Below are 17363 nucleotides of genomic sequence, written 5' to 3'. Positions count from 1 at the left end.
AAATGAACTAGTGTAGCCCACAGCCACATGGCACAGCCAGATCAGGACCTGCTAAATGAACTAGTGTAGCCCACAGCCAGATCAGGACCTGCTAAATGAACTAGTGTAGCCCACAGCCAGATCAGGACCTGCTAAATGAACTAGTGTCGCCCACAGCCAGATGGCACAGCCCTAGGTGGTGGGGGGGGGGGGGGGGGGGGGCAGGTCTAATAACTCACCTGTGACCTGTAGGATCCCGTGTCGAGCCACATCGTAGTAGGGGTGAGAGGTGTCCTGGCTGAAGCTGGCTCTACGCGGGGCTGGAGGGCGATCCGGACGGTACCCATGACAACCCTGTTCCTCATCTTCCTCCTTCTGGAGCTCTGAGGAGACAAATAGAGGGTCGCATTGTTACAGCAAAATGGGCCATGTTGCAGTTCCAGTGTTAGGCCCACTCTGTAGACTCTGTGGTTGATGGGATCCTCGGGACGTCCCTAAGTGGGCAGGGCTCTATAAAATCTGTCATGTGGAGAACGCGGACGGAGTCAAACGGAAATCGATTGAACTTAGTAGGGAATCAACTAAATGTTTTGAAAACGTAATGGATTGTATAGGGCAATGGGATAGGATTTAGGATGTAGCACACTGAGGAGGAGGATGACAATGTTATGTTGCTCTGTAGCACACTGAGGAGGATGATGACAATGTTATGTTGCTCTGTAGCACACTGAGGAGGAGGATGACAATGTTATGTTGCTCTGTAGCACACTGAGGAGGAGGATGACAATGTTATGTTGCTCTGTAGCACACTGAGGAGGATGATGACAATGTTATGTTGCTCTGTAGCACACTGAGGAGGAGGATGACAATGTTATGTTGCTCTGTAGCACACTGAGGAGGATGATGACAATGTTATGTTGCTCTGTAGCACACTGAGGAGGATGATGACAATGTTATGTTGCTCTGTAGCACACTGAGGAGGATGATGACAATGTTAGTGTTGCTCTGTAGCACACTGAGGAGGATGATGACAATGTTATGTTGCTCTGTAGCACACTGAGGAGGATGATGACAATGTTATGTTGCTCTGTAGCACACTGAGGAGGATGATGACAATGTTATGTTGCTCTGTAGCACACTGAGGAGGATGATGACAATGTTATGTTGCTCTGTAGCACACTGAGGAGGATGATGACAATGTTAGTGTTGCTCTGTAGCACACTGAGGAGGATGATGACAATGTTAGTGTTGCTCTGTAGCACACTGAGGAGGATGATGACAATGTTATGTTGCTCTGTAGCACACTGAGGAGGAGGATGACAATGTTATGTTGCTCTGTAGCACACTGAGGAGGAGGATGACAATGTTAGTGTTGCTCTGTAGCACACTGAGGAGGAGGATGACAATGTTAGTGTTGCTCTGTAGCACACTGAGGAGGATGATGACAATGTTATGTTGCTCTGTAGCACACTGAGGAGGATGATGACAATGTTATGTTGCTCTGTAGCACACTGAGGAGGATGATGACAATGTTATGTTGCTCTGTAGCACACTGAGGAGGATGATGACAATGTTATGTTGCTCTGTAGCACACTGAGGAGGATGATGACAATGTTATGTTGCTCTGTAGCACACTGAGGAGGATGATGACAATGTTATGTTGCTCTGTAGCACACTGAGGAGGTTGATGACAATGTTATGTTGCTCTGTAGCACACTGAGGAGGAGGATGACAATGTTATTATTTCAAAATACTCTTTCATAACGTCACTACAACGACAACTAGTCCTGAACAGACTACTGACTAGGTTATGACGTCACTACAACGACACATAACTAGTCCTGTACAGACTAGGTTATGACATCACTACAACACATAACTAGTCCTGTACAGACTACTGACTAGGTTATGACATCACTACAACGACACATAACTAGTCCTGTAACAGACTACTGACTAGGTTATCACTACAACGACACATAACTAGTCCTGTACAGACTACTGACTAGGTTATGACATCACTACAACGACACATAACTAGTCCTGTAACAGACTACTGACTAGGTTATCACTACAACGACACATAACTAGTCCTGTAACAGACTACTGACTAGGTTATGGCATCACTACAATGACACATAACTAGTCCTGTAACAGACTACTGACTAGGTTATGACGTCACTACAACGACACATAACTAGTCCTGTACAGACTACAGACTAGGTTATGACATCACTACAACGACACATAACTAGTCCTGAACAGACTACTGACTAGGTTATGACATCACTACAACGACACATAACTAGTCCTGTACAGACTACTGACTAGGTTATGACGTCACTACAACGACACATAACTAGTCCTGTACAGACTACTACTGACTAGGTTATGGCATCACTACAATGACACATAACTAGTCCTGTAACAGACTACTGACTAGGTTATGACGTCACTACAACGACACATAACTAGTCCTGTACAGACTACAGACTAGGTTATGACGTCACTACGACACATAACTAGTCCTGAACAGACTACTGACTAGGTTATGACATCACTACAACGACACATAACTAGTCCTGTACAGACTACTGACTAGGTTATGACGTCACTACAACGACACATAACTAGTCCTGTACAGACTACTACTGACTAGGTTATGACGTCACTACAACGACACATAACTAGTCCTGTAACAGACTACTGACTAGGTTATGACATCACTACAACGACACATAACTAGTCCTGTACAGACTACTGACTAGGTTATGACATCACTACAACGACACATAACTAGTCCTGAACAGACTACTGACTAGGTTATGACGTCACTACAACGACACATAACTAGTCCTGTAACAGACTACTACTACTGACTAGGTTATGACATCACTACAACGACACATAACTAGTCCTGTACAGACTACTACTACTGACTAGGTTATGGCATCACTACAATGACACATAACTAGTCCTGTACAGACTACTGACTAGGTTATGGCATCACTACAACGACACATAACTAGTCCTGTAACAGACTACTGACTAGGTTATGACGTCACTACAACAACACATAACTAGTCCTGTACAGACTACTGACTAGGTTATGACCTCGCTACAACGACACATAACTAGTCCTGTACAGACTACTGACTAGGTTATGACATCACTACAACGACACATAACTCACTACAACTAGTCCTGTACAGACTACTGACTAGGTTATGACCTCACTACAACGACACATAACTAGTCCTGTACAGACTACTACTGACTAGGTTATGACGTCACTACAACGACACATAACTAGTCCTGTAACAGACTACTGACTAGGTTATGACATCACTACAATGACACATAACTAGTCCTGTACAGACTACTGACTAGGTTATGACATCACTACAACGACACATAACTAGTCCTGTAACAGACTACTGACTAGGTTATGACCTCACTACAACAACACATAACTAGTCCTGTAACAGACTACTGACTAGGTTATGACGTCACTACAACGACACATAACTAGTCCTGTACAGACTACAGACTAGGTTATGACGTCACTACAACGACACATAACTAGTCCTGTAACAGACTACTGACTAGGTTATGACGTCACTACAACGACACATAACTAGTCCTGTAACAGACTACTGACTAGGTTATGACGTCACTACAACGACACATAACTAGTCCTGTACAGACTACAGACTAGGTTATGACGTCACTACAACGACACATAACTAGTCCTGTACAGACTACTGACTAGGTTATGACGTCACTACAACGACACATAACTAGTCCTGTACAGACTACTGACTAGGTTATGACATCACTACAACGACACATAACTAGTCCTGTACAGACTAGGTTATGACGTCACTACAACGACACATAACTAGTCATGTACAGACTACTACTACTGACTAGGTTATGGCATCACTACAATGACACATACCTAGTCCTGTAACAGACTACTGACTAGGTTATGACATCACTACAACGACACATAACTAGTCCTGTACAGACTACTACTACTGACTAGGTTATGACGTCACTACAACAACACATAACTAGTCCTGTAACAGACTACTGACTAGGTTATGACCTCACTACAACGACACATAACTAGTCCTGTACAGACTACTGACTAGGTTATGACATCACTACAACGACACATAACTAGTCCTGTACAGACTACTGACTAGGTTATGACATCACTACAACAACACATAACTAGTCCTGTACAGACAACTACTAGTGACTAGGTTATGACATCACTTCAATGACACATAACTAGTCCTGTAACAGACTACTACTACTGACTAGGTTATGACATCACTACAACGACACATAACTAGTCCTGTAACAGACTACTACTACGGACTAGGTTATGACATCACTACAATGACACATAACTAGTCCTGTACAGACTACTGACTAGGTTATGACGTCACTACAATGACACATAACTAGTCCTGTACAGACTACTACTACTGACTAGGTTATGACATCACTTCAAATAGCTAGTCCTGTACAGACTACTACTACTAACTAGGTTATGACATCACTACAAAGATACATAACTAGTCCAGTAACAGACTACTACTACTGACTAGGTTATGACGTCACTACAACGACACATAACTAGTCCTGTACAGACTACTGACTAGGTTATGACATCACTACAACGACACATAACTAGTCCTGTACAGACTACTGACTAGGTTATGACATCACTACAACGACACATAACTAGTCCTGTACAGACTACTGACTAGGTTATCACTACAACGACACAACTAGTCCTGTACAGACTACTGACTAGGTTATGACGTCACTACAATGACACATAACTAGTCCTGTAACAGACTACTGACTAGGTCATAACGTCACTACAACAACACATAACTAGTCCTGTACAGACTACTACTACTGACTAGGTTATGACATCACTTCAAATAGCTAGTCCTGTACAGACTACTACTACTGACTAGGTTATGACATCACTACAACGACACATAACTAGTCCAGTAACAGAGTACTACTACTGACTTGGTTAAGGGCCCATTCCTTTCTAAACATTTTGATTAATGAGAATAATTTAACATCCATATAAATCTCTCCTCTATAAATTCCCATCCATTTCCTGGGTCGTGTTGGGTCTTCCTGTCCGTTGCTGTTTCCGCCCCAAAAACTGATAATCCACAGAAAACAAAACGGATAAAAAAGTTCCAAAAACCAGGGACTGGAAACGGTGTCCTAATCTAGATCAGTGTTTACCCTGCTCTGCCCAGCGGTCCAGAGGGAAGGAAACCAGAAATACTGACTGTTTCCCAAATGGTACCCTATACCCTATAGAGAACACTACTTATGAGCAGAGCCCTAAGGGCCCTTGTCAAGTGTAGTGCACTACATAGGGAGCCAGTTGGGAGGAAACCAGACATAGTGGAGAAACAAAAGCTACCCAGAGGACTCTTGTTGTTTATTCTGGGGGACAATGAGACCTTTTACCCTTCTAGTTTCTACTGCCTCTCTCATAATGTCTACTGGGATAGTTTCAACAACAATACAGGTCTCAGCACTACTGCTCAGTCAAACTAATGGACTAACTGTGGAATGGGAAGACACTACTGCTCAGTCTAACTAATGGCCTAACTGTGGAATGGGGACACTACTGCTCAGTCAAACTAATGGACTAACTGTGGAATGGGAAGACACTACTGCTCAGTCAAACTAATGGACTAACTGTGGAATGGGAAGACACTACTGCTCAGTCAAACTAATGGACTAACTGTGGAATGGGAAGACACTACTGCTCAGTCAAACTAATGGACTAACTGTGGAATGGGAAGACACTACTGCTCAGTCAAACTAATGGACTAACTGTGGAATGGGAAGACACTACTGCTCAGTCAAACTAATGGACTAACTGTGGAATGGGGACACTACTGCTCAGTCAAACTAATGGACTAACTGTGGAATGGGAAGACACTACTGCTCAGTCAAACTAATGGACTAACTGTGGAATGGGAAGACACTACTGCTCAGTCAAACTAATGGACTAACTGTGGAACAGGAAGACACTACTGCTCAGTCAAACTAATGGACTAACTGTGGAATGGGAAGACACTACTGCTCAGTCAAACTAATGGACTAACTGTGGAATGGGAAGACACTACTGCTCAGTCAAACTAATGGACTAACTGTGGAATGGGAAGACACTACTGCTCAGTCAAACTAATGGACTAACTGTGGAATGGGGACTACTGCTCAGTCAAACTAATGGACTAACTGTGGAATGGGAAGACATTACTGCTCAGTCAAACTAATGGACTAACTGTGGAATGGGGAAGACACTACTGCTCAGTCAAACTAATGGACTAACTGTGGAATGGGGACTACTGCTCAGTCAAACTAATGGACTAACTGTGGAATGGGGACACTACTGCTCAGTCAAGCTAATGGACTAACTGTGGAATGGGGAAGACACTACTGCTCAGTCAAACTAATGGACTAACTGTGGAACAGGAAGACACTACTGCTCAGTCAAACTAATGGACTAACTGTGGAATGGGAAGACACTACTGCTCAGTCAAACTAATGGACTAACTGTGGAATGGGGAAGACACTACTGCTCAGTCAAACTAATGGACTAACTGTGGAATGGGGACTACTGCTCAGTCAAACTAATGGACTAACTGTGGAATGGGGACACTACTGCTCAGTCAAGCTAATGGACTAACTGTGGAATGGGGAAGACACTACTGCTCAGTCAAACTAATGGACTAACTGTGGAATGGGAAGACACTACTGCTCAGTCAAACTAATGGACTAGGACCGGGAGACCCATGGGGCGGCGCACAATTGGCCCAGCGTCGTCCGGGTTAGGGAGGGCTTGGCCGGCAGGATATCCTTGTCTCATTGAGCACTAGCGACTCCTGTGGCGGGCCGGGCGCAGTGCACGCTGACCAGGTCCTCCGACACGTTGGTGCGGCTGGCTTCCGGGTTGGATGGGCGCTGTGTCAAGAAGCAGTGCGGCTTGGTTGGGTTGTTTCTCGGAGGACGCACGGCGCACGCCTCTCCCGAGTCCGTACGGGAGTTGCAGAGATGAGACAAGACTGTAACTACTACCAATTGGATACCACGAAATTGGGTAGAAAAAAGGGGTACAAAATAAAATAATAAAATAAAACTAATGGTGTAACTGTGGAATGGGAAGGATATTGTTTCGATCCTCCTTCCAGGAAAAAACATTGGAACAGTCAGCTGTGGTCACAAAAACATAAAGACCTGTTGATATTCTAGGTACTTTCCAGCTGCCTGGTTTTCCTTGAAGTGGTGTGACGGAATGTTGAGCAGCTAACACTTGGCCAGATGACCTCCCAGTCCTTGGCTTGGCAGAGAGGAGGAAGAAGGGAGAGAGGAGGAAGAAGGGAGAGAGGAGCTGCCACTAAGACTGACAGAGCAGAGGGAATGTGAGCCCTGCCCAGATTTGTTAATTACCACCAGCTTCCCTCCTCCTCTCCAAGCCCCTCCAGATACAATTATGAGCTGGGCCTCTTATCAGCAAGATGACCCGTCCTCCTCCTTCATATCCCTCTCCTCCTCCTTCTTGTAAAATTGCCCGTTCTAAAAACAGCTTTGTGTGGTGCCGAATGGGTAATCTAACATGTGGTTGGGAGGAAACTAAGCCTGTTTGTGTTTGGGTCACCTGACTGAATCATATCCTCTGTTCTGAGACCAGTCAGTAAGTCTGACTCACAGAGGACAGATCTTAGCTAAATGGTCAATGACAGCCTGAGTGTTTGTGGGCCATGTCATGGTGAGAGATTGGTCCCTCTTCAGTTAGATCTAGGGTATTGATCATTTCCGCCTTCTAATGACCATGATACTGTAGGAGCTAGACTAGAGAGATCATCTACCTGTAACACCACTGACCCAGTACGCTTTAGAGAGAACATCTACCTGTAACACCACTGACCCAGTACGCTTTAGAGAGAACACCTACCTGTAACACCACTGACCCAGTACGCTTTAGAGAGAACATCTACCTGTAACACCACTGACCCAGTACGCTTTAGAGAGAACATCTACCTGTAACACCACTGACCCAGTACGCTTTAGAGAGAACATCTACCTGTAACACCACTGACCCAGTACGCTTTAGAGAGAACATCTACCTGTAACACCACTGACTCAGTACGCTTTAGAGAGAACATCTACCTGTAACACCACTGACCCAGTACGCTTTAGAGAGAACATCTACCTGTAACACCACTGACCCAGTACGCTTTAGAGAGAACATCTATCTGTAACACCACTGACCCAGTACGCTTTAGAGAGAACATCTACCTGTAACACCACTGACCCAGTACGCTTTAGAGAGAACATCTACCTGTAACACCACTGACCCAGTACGCTTTAGAGAGAACATCTACCTGTAACACCACTGACCCAGTACGCTTTAGAGAGAACATCTACCTGTAACACCACTGACCCAGTACGCTTTAGAGAGAACATCTACCTGTAACACCACTGACCCAGTACGCTTTAGAGAGAACATCTACCTGTAACACCACTGACCCAGTACGCTTTAGAGAGAACATCTACCTGTAACACCACTGACCCAGTACGCTTTAGAGAGAACATCTACCTGTAACACCACTGACCCAGTACGCTTTAGAGAGAACATCTACCTGTAACACCACTGACCCAGTACGCTTTAGAGAGAACATCTAACACCACTGACCCAGTACGCTTTAGAGAGAACATCTACCTGTAACACCACTGACCCAGTACGCTTTAGAGAGAACATCTACCTGTAACACCACTGACCCAGTACGCTTTAGAGAGAACATCTACCTGTAACACCACTGACCCAGTACGCTTTAGAGAGAACATCTACCTGTAACACCACTGACCCAGTACCCTTTAGAGAACATCCACCTGTAACACCACTGACCCAGTACGCTTTAGAGAGAACATCTACCTGTAACACCACTGACCCAGTACGCTTTAGAGAGAACATCTACCTGTAACACCACTGACCCAGTACCCTTTAGAGAACATCCACCTGTAACACCACTGACCCAGTACGCTTTAGAGAGAACATCTACCTGTAACACCACTGACCCAGTACGCTTTAGAGAGAACATCTACCTGTAACACCACTGACCCAGTACGCTTTAGAGAGAACCTGTAACACCACTGACCCAGTACGCTTTAGAGAGAACATCTAACACCACTGACCCAGTACGCTTTAGAGAGAACATCTACCTGTAACACCACTGACCCAGTACGCTTTAGAGAGAACATCTACCTGTAACACCACTGACCCAGTACGCTTTAGAGAGAACATCTAACACCACTGACCCAGTACGCTTTAGAGAGAACATCTAACACCACTGACCCAGTACGCTTTAGAGAGAACATCTACCTGTAACACCACTGACCCAGTACGCTTTAGAGAGAACATCTACCTGTAACACCACTGACCCAGTACGCTTTAGAGAGAACATCTACCTGTAACACCACTGACCCAGTACCCTTTAGAGAACATCTACCTGTAACACCACTGACCCAGTACGCTTTAGAGAGAACATCTACCTGTAACACCACTGACCCAGTACGCTTTAGAGAGAACATCTACCTGTAACACCACTGACCCAGTACGCTTTAGAGAGAACATCTACCTGTAACACCACTGACCCAGTACGCTTTAGAGAGAACATCTAACACCACTGACCCAGTACGCTTTAGAGGAATAGAAGGTAGAAAGACCATGTGCATTTCATGTGTTTCATGGATAGGATGAATAGTCATACAATCTCACCTATTAAAATAGTGTGTGTGTGTGTGTGTGTGTCTCACCTATTTCAGCCAGCTGCTCCAGATCAGTAGCTGAGATCATTGCTGTTTTCACTTTCACCTTCCACAGTCAACACTGAAAACACAGATGACATGATTATGTAAACACCAGCTCTGAAACACTGTAGACCCTGTCTTATTACCACTAGCTCTGTTACACTGTAGTCCCTGTCTTATTACCACTAGCTCTGAAACACTGTAGACCCTGTCTTATTACCACTGGCTCTGAAACACTGTAGTCCCTGTCTTATTACCACTAGCTCTGAAACACTGGACAGCCTGTCTTATTACCACTAGCTCTGAAACACTGTAGACCCTGTCTTATTACCACTGGCTCTGAAACACTGTAGACCCTGTCTTATTACCACTGGCTCTGAAACACTGTAGACCCTGTCTTATTACCACTAGCTCTGAAACACGGTTGACCCTGTCTTATTACCATTTGCTCTGAAACACTGTAGACCCTGTCTTATTACCACTAGCTCTGAAACACTGTAGACCCAGTCTTATTACCACTAGCTCTGAAACACGGTAGACCCTGTCTTATTACCACTAGCTCTGAAACACGGTAGACCCTGTCTTATTACCACTAGCTCTGAAACACTGGAGACCCTGTCTTATTACCACTAGCTCTGAAACACTGTAGACCCTGTCTTATTACCACTAGCTCTGAAACACTGTAGACCCGGTCTTATTACCACTAGCTCTGAAACACTGTACACCCTGTCTAATTACCACTGGCTCCGAAACACTGTAGACCCAGTCTTATTACCACTAGCTCCGACACACTGTAGACCCTGTCTTATTACCACTAGCTCTGAAACACTGTAGACCCTGTCTTATTACCACTAGCTCTGAAACACTGTAGACCCGGTCTTATTACCACTAGCTCTGAAACACTGTAGACCCTGTCTTATTACCACTAGCTCTGAAACACTGTACACCCAGGCTTATTACCACTATCTCTGAAACACAAGCTCTGTAGACCCTGTCTTATTACCACTAGCTCTGAAACACTGTACACCCAGGCTTATTACCACTATCTCTGAAACACAAGCTCTGTAGACCCTGTCTTATTACCACTAGCTCTGAAACACTGTAGACCCTGTCTTATTACCACTAGCTCTGAAACACTGTAGACCCTGTCTTATTACCACTAGCTCTGAAACACTGTAGACCCTGTCTTATTACCACTGGCTCTGAAACACGGTAGACCCTGTCTTATTACCACTAGCTCTGAAACACGGTAGACCCTGTCTTATTACCACTAGCTCTGAAACACTGTAGACCCTGTCTTATTACCACTGGCTCTGAAACACTGTAGACCCTGTCTTATTACCACTAGCTCTGAAACACTGTACACCCTGTCTCATTACCACTAGCTCTGAAACACTGTAGACCCTGTCTTATTACCACTAGCTCTGAAACACTGTACACCCTGTCTTATTACCACCAGCTCTGAAACACTGTACACCCTGTCTTATTACCACTAGCTCTGAAACACTGTAGACCCTGTCTTATTACCACTAGCTCTGAAACACAAGCTCTGTACACCCTGTCTTATTACCACTAGCTCTGAAACACTGTACACCCTGTCTTATTACCACTAGCTCTGAAACACTGTAGACCATGTCTTATTACCACTAGCTCTGAAACACTGTAGACCCTGTCTTATTACCACTGGCTCTGAAACACTGTAGACCCTGTCTTATTACCACTAGCTCTGAAACACTGTAGACCCTGTCTTATTACCACTAGCTCTGAAACACTGTAGACCCTGTCTTATTACCACTAGCTCTGAAACACTGTAGACCCTGTCTTATTACCACTGGCTCTGAAACACTGTAGACCCTGTCTTATTACCACTAGCTCTGAAACACTGTAGACCCTGTCTTATTACCACCAGCTCTGAAACACTGTACAAAAACCAACAATTTGTTTGTGTGAAATTAAGAATATGACCAGGAGGGAAATTCCATTATCCAGAACAAAAAACAACAATCATCATTAATACCAAAGCGAAACAATTAAAGCATATTGATAATATAATACGTGATGAAAACACCATATAGCTGCCGCAGCCTGAGAGAATTGACATACATGCAGTATAGAAGGAGTGAAAGGAGTTGAGTACACCTGGAGGTTGACTGTAGGACCCTACCCAGTACACCTGGAGGTTGACTAAGGACCCTACCCAGTACACCTGGAGGTTGACTGTAGGACCCTACCCAGTACACCTGGAGGTTGACTGTAGGACCCTACCCAGTACACCTGGAGGTTGACTAGGGACCCTACCCAGTACACCTGGAGGTGGACTGTAGGACCCTACCCAGTACACCTGGAGGTTGACTAGGGACCCTACCCAGTACACCTGGAGGTGGACTGTAGGACCCTACCCAGTACACCTGGAGGTTGACTAAGGACCCTACCCAGTACACCTGGAGGTGGACTGTAGGACCCTACCCAGTACACCTGGAGGTTGACTGTAGGACCCTACCCAGTACACCTGGAGGTTGACTGTAGGACCCTACCCAGTACACCTGGAGGTTGACTGTAGGACCCTACCCAGTACACCTGGAGGTTGACTGTAGGACCCTACCCAGTACACCTGGAGGTTGACTGTAGGACCCTACGCAGTACACCTGGAGGTTGACTGTGGGACCCTACCCAGTACACCTGGAGGTGGACTGTAGGACCCTAATTCCACAGAACAAGACTGAAGGAGAGATTACTAGAAACGGTTGACCCTTTTATCTGTGGATGAATTGTCAGAGTAGAGGACCTTGTGTATTTCAGGTAAAATAACAACCCGATGTTTATTCCCGTTTTGATATTTCCACCTGCGTTTCCTGATGGCGTCTGGTGCAGGTGGACACAAACACACGGCCTGGTCCTCATGTTCGTTCAACTCTACGACGGCAGTTTGTATGGGGAAGTGGAACGCCCAGTAATGGACACACAACATCTTTGGTTACATCACATGATCTGCTTTACAATCTGTAATTAACTGTAGGCAGGTTTAACATCAGTTGAGTGGTGCATTTAAAAATGGTTGCCCAGAAGGTACAGAAATGATATAATACCTGTTGACAGGGATGACGGAAATGATTCCCACTAAAGGAGAATCATCTTTTTTTATAATCTACATTGCATGCTGGAAAAGGGTTTCATTTTATAAATCAGTCTGTGTGTGTGACTCCTGATAGCTTTGATCCAAGTAGCCACATAAGTAACTAGGCAAATGTCAGAGGTAAAGTTGGTTTTATATTTCATACATTCAGACAAATCAGACGTTCAACAGACATTCAACAGACGTTCGACAGACGTTCGACAGACGTTCAACAGACGTTCAACAGACGTTCAACAGACGTTCAACAGACGTTCAACAGACGTTCAACAGACATTCAACAGACATTCAACAGACATTCAACAGACATTCAACAGACATTCAACAGACATTCAACAGACATTCTGACAATCAGACGTTCAACAGACGTTCAACAGACGTTCAACAGACGTTCAACAGACGTTCAACAGACATTCAACAGACATTCAACAGACATTCAACAGACATTCAACAGACATTCAACAGACATTCAACAGACATTCAACAGACATTCAACAGACATTCAACAGACATTCGCCAAAGGCCATTTAAAAATATAAAAATAAATAAAGTATTTACCGTTTGTCACAGAAACATCAAGCTAGATATGATGTATTCTATACATTTCTAGCATAGTTTTACAACCTTTGTTTTTGAGGAAAAATTCCAGTTTTGATTTGATAGAAATACATAAAATCTCAAATATTAAAGATGAAGAAATCAATAACTAATTCAGTGACGTCTCTCTGCTGATTCTCAGAAAAAAAGTGAAAATATGCATTTATTTGCAATAACTTTAAAATAAATGTACATTTCAACTGTAATGTTTTATATATGAAGTTAGATAATGTTGACATAAAGTTGTACAATGTTTACCATCTTAAATTGTATGCCAAATCAATGTTTGTATTTTTAGTGCAGCAGTTCTGCATTTTAAAGTAGTTACAAGGCACAACAGTCAATGATTTAAACGTCTCTAATTTAACAGCAAAGACGCTCCTTCCAATTGTTTTCTACTTTGCCTTTGTTGAAGTCCTTCGTTGTCATTCCCAGAGAAGCTGAATGGCACCATCTCTGTGACAAACGGTGAATTAGTTATTGATTTATACCGCTTTAAAATGGCATTTTATAGATTCTATGTATTTCTATCAAGTCAAAAACTGGAATTTCTACTCAAAACAAAAAAAAAGTTGTAAAAGTAAGCTAGACATTTATAAAATAAATAATATCTAGCTTTATGATTCTGTGACAAAAGGTGAATTAGTTATTGATTTCTACATCTTAACTTTGGCAAAAAGTCTCAAGTCTTTCACTGTTTTCTCATAACACAGAATAACTACACGTGACCTAAGCAGGACACGCAGATCATATTTTACATCGGCTCCTGTTCTTTCAGTTTAGTTTAACATGCACAGCCGACTACATACAGGTTGTTATTCATTTATAAAACTAGACTGGTACCGAACTGGAACTGAAGAATCACTTATTAAATCCGGTAAAAACGGACGAGACTACGGAAAAGCCGTGAAGGACGGCAACATTCCGCGTGTGTGCGAATGATTCTCAACTCACCTGGACAAAATTCCTTGATAGCTGATAAAATTAACGTTCTTTTGAGTTAGAAACTGTTTTATAACTATTTTGACCGAAACACAACATGAACAATGACACTATCCGACTACGAACAATGAAATATGAACCTTAGCATCCCGTAAAAACGTTCCCGTTGTGGTTTGAATAAGTGACATTTTCTGCTCAGGTGCCTCTGGCAAAAAACTTCCTCAACGCCATGCTGACAGGGTAATGCGCATGCTCAAACAGAGTCCTCCTGCGGCATTCAACCAAACGAGTAGTCCGACATGAAAAAAAGTAGGAATTAAAATAGTAAGAAAACGAAAGTAAATCCTCTGTCACTTCCTTCTTCTCCCCTGATTACAAGGAAGTGAATGTCTAAAAGACAGAACATATTTCACTTTATAACAAGAAGGGACAATTTAGATGGCTATCTGAAATCTCCTTCTATTGCAATTATATGTTGTCTCGATGGACAACTTGCTCAGCATGACTTCAGGTTTCCTGAATTATTATATTTTGATTGGTGGTGAAAGCAGGAAGTGTTCAATGACTAATGATGAGTAGCCTCTCAATAGGCCACACTGTAGTGTATTTCATGACGACATTTTTTATTTTTTATTTTCTATTTGTTTTTCTATTGTGTTATTGACTGTACGTTTGTTTTATGTGTAACTCTGTGTTGTTTGTGTCACACTGCTTTGCTTTATCTTGGCCAGGTCACAGTTGTAAATGACAACTTGTTCTCAACTGGCCGACCTGGTTAAATAAAGGTGAAATAAATAAATAAAAATGACATGATGGAGATGGAGCACTATGCCTCATCCAGCATATAACATACTGGTCCTGTAGCCTACAGAAACATACTGGTCCTGTAGCCTACAGAGACATACTGGTCCTGTAGCCTACAGAGACATACTGGTCCTGTAGCCTACAGAAACATACTGGTCCTGTAGCCTACAGAAACATACTGGTCCTGTAGCCTGCAGAGACATACTGGTCCTGTAGCCTACAGAAACATACTGGTCCTGTAGCCTACAGAAACATACTGGTCCTGTAGCCTGCAGAAACATACTGGTCCTGTAGCCTACAGAAACATACTGCAGAAACATACTGGTCCTGTAGCCTACAGAAACATACTGGTCCTGTAGCCTACAGAAACATACTGCAGAGACATACTGGTCCTGTAGCCTACAGAAACATACTGGTCCTGTAGCCTACAGAAACATACTGCAGAAACATACTGGTCCTGTAGCCTACAGAAACATACTGGTCCTGTAGCCTACAGAAACATACTGGTCCTGTAGCCTACAGAAACATACTGGTCCTGTAGCCTACAGAAACATACTGGTCCTGTAGCCTGCAGAGACATACTGGTCCTGTAGCCTACAGAAACATACTGGTCCTGTAGCCTACAGAAACATACTGGTCCTGTAGCCTACAGAAACATACTGGTCCTGTAGCCTACAGAAACATACTGGTCCTGTAGCCTACAGAGACATACTGGTCCTGTAGCCTACAGAGACATACTGGTCCTGTAGCCTACAGAAACATACTGGTCCTGTAGCCTACAGAAACATACTGGTCCTGTAGCCTACAGAAACATACTGCAGAAACATACTGGTCCTGTAGCCTACAGAAACATACTGGTCCTGTAGCCTACAGAAACATACTGCAGAGACATACTGGTCCTGTAGCCTACAGAAACATACTGGTCCTGTAGCCTACAGAAACATACTGGTCCTGTAGCCTACAGAAACATACTGGTCCTGTAGCCTACAGAAACATACTGGTCCTGTAGCCTGCAGAGACATACTGGTCCTGTAGCCTACAGAAACATACTGGTCCTGTAGCCTACAGAAACATACTGGTCCTGTAGCCTACAGAAACATACTGGTCCTGTAGCCTACAGAAACATACTGGTCCTGTAGCCTACAGAGACATACTGGTCCTGTAGCCTACAGAAACATACTGGTCCTGTAGCCTACAGAAACATACTGGTCCTGTAGCCTACAGAAACATACTGCAGAAACATACTGGTCCTGTAGCCTACAGAAACATACTGGTCCTGTAGCCTACAGAAACATACTGCAGAGACATACTGGTCCTGTAGCCTACAGAAACATACTGGTCCTGTAGCCTACAGAAACATACTGGTCCTGTAGCCTACAGAAACATACTGCAGAAACATACTGGTCCTGTAGCCTACAGAAACATACTGGTCCTGTAGCCTACAGAAACATACTGGTCCTGTAGCCTACAGAAACATACTGGTCCTGTAGCCTACAGAAACATACTGGTCCTGTAGCCTACAGAAACATACTGGTCCTGTAGCCTGCAGAAACATACTGGTCCTGTAGCCTGCAGAGACATACTGGTCCTGTAGCCTGCAGAAACATACTGGTCCTGTAGCCTACAGAAACATACTGGTCCTGTAGCCTGCAGAAACATACTGGTCCTGTAGCCTGCAGAAACATACTGGTCCTGTAGCCTACAGAAACATACTGGTCCTGTAGCCTACAGAAACATACTGGTCCTGTAGCCTGCAGAAACATACTGGTCCTGTAGCCTGCAGAAACATACTGGTCCTGTAGCCTACAGAAACATACTGGTCCTGTAGCCTACAGAAACATACTGGTCCTGTAGCCTACAGAAACATACTGGTCCTGTAGCCTACAGAAACATACTGGTCCTGTAGCCTGCAGAAACATACTGGTCCTGTAGCCTACAGAAACATACTGGTCCTGTAGCCTGCAGAAACATACTGGTCCTGTAGCCTACAGAAACATACTGGTCCTGTAGCCTACAGAAACATACTGGTCCTGTAGCCTAC

The 17363-nt window shown here is 43.8% G+C and overlaps 1 long non-coding RNA gene across 1 annotated transcript; it reads right to left on the bottom strand.

Annotated features, from left to right (window-relative positions):
- Positions 1-220: 220 nt before the first annotated feature.
- LOC120040144 lies at positions 221-14809 on the bottom strand. Its single transcript, XR_005475577.1, has 3 exons — positions 14531-14809; positions 9856-9928; positions 221-362 (listed from the first exon to the last, which is right to left on the bottom strand). It is a non-coding gene; the product is annotated as an uncharacterized LOC120040144 (long non-coding RNA).
- Positions 14810-17363: the final 2554 nt, after the last annotated feature.

Source organism: Salvelinus namaycush, unplaced genomic scaffold (genome assembly GCF_016432855.1).
Source record: "Salvelinus namaycush isolate Seneca unplaced genomic scaffold, SaNama_1.0 Scaffold3291, whole genome shotgun sequence".
Classification (NCBI taxonomy): Eukaryota; Metazoa; Chordata; class Actinopteri; order Salmoniformes; family Salmonidae; genus Salvelinus; species Salvelinus namaycush.
Note: the sequence above shows the minus strand (reverse complement) of the source record. Positions and strands in the feature narration are given on the sequence as shown.